The 596-nt window shown below is 47.7% G+C and overlaps 1 long non-coding RNA gene across 1 annotated transcript; it reads right to left on the reverse strand.

Annotated features, from left to right (window-relative positions):
• Positions 1-45: 45 nt before the first annotated feature.
• On the reverse strand, positions 46-549 carry LOC103399609 (uncharacterized). The gene is made up of 3 exons (XR_523660.3): positions 483-549; positions 288-392; positions 46-207 (listed from the first exon to the last, which is right to left on the reverse strand). It is a non-coding gene; the product is annotated as an uncharacterized LOC103399609 (long non-coding RNA).
• Between the last annotated feature and the right edge of the window lie 47 nt (positions 550-596).

Raw genomic sequence — 596 nt, forward strand, 5'->3', positions numbered from 1 at the left:
GACCCAGTGAAAACACACAGCGACACATGTTGTGCTCTGAGGTTCGAACATGTCTGACCAGACAACTTGTCACAGATTTCTTCTTTCTGGGCTGTGGGGTTTTTTTTTTTATTTTCACTATCACTCACCAAAAGTGTGGTTAATGACCTCGAAGAGAGCGAAGTAGCTGGCGATGACACTGTCCATGCCCAACTTCATGACCACCGCCTGCCACAGAGACAGAGTCAGTTCACAGTTCACCTTCAAACAGACCTGTTCTAGTTAAAACCCCAGCAGAACCTTCTCACCTGATAGACCTGGTCTGTAGTGGAGTTCTTACACACTCTGACGGTCAGTGTGGTTTTATCCGGCATGGCTATTCTCAACTCCACATCCGTCACACCGTTGTAGTTCTAGATCACCAGGGGAACGGAGAACAGGCAGCGTCAGTCGGAGTCAGAGCCCCACCCAACAACACCACACGGAGAAAAATACTATCTGACCTCATCTGATTCAGACAGGAACTCCTGCATGATGTCACTTTCTCCAATGACCCGGACGGAGCAAACTGCAGAAGAAAGAGAAGAACAAATACAATTTGGGAATTTTCTGGAGTC

The sequence above is a fragment of the Cynoglossus semilaevis genome, unplaced genomic scaffold (assembly GCF_000523025.1).
Source record: "Cynoglossus semilaevis isolate Cse_v1.0 unplaced genomic scaffold, Cse_v1.0 C18910388, whole genome shotgun sequence".
NCBI classification, from domain to species: Eukaryota; Metazoa; Chordata; class Actinopteri; order Pleuronectiformes; family Cynoglossidae; genus Cynoglossus; species Cynoglossus semilaevis.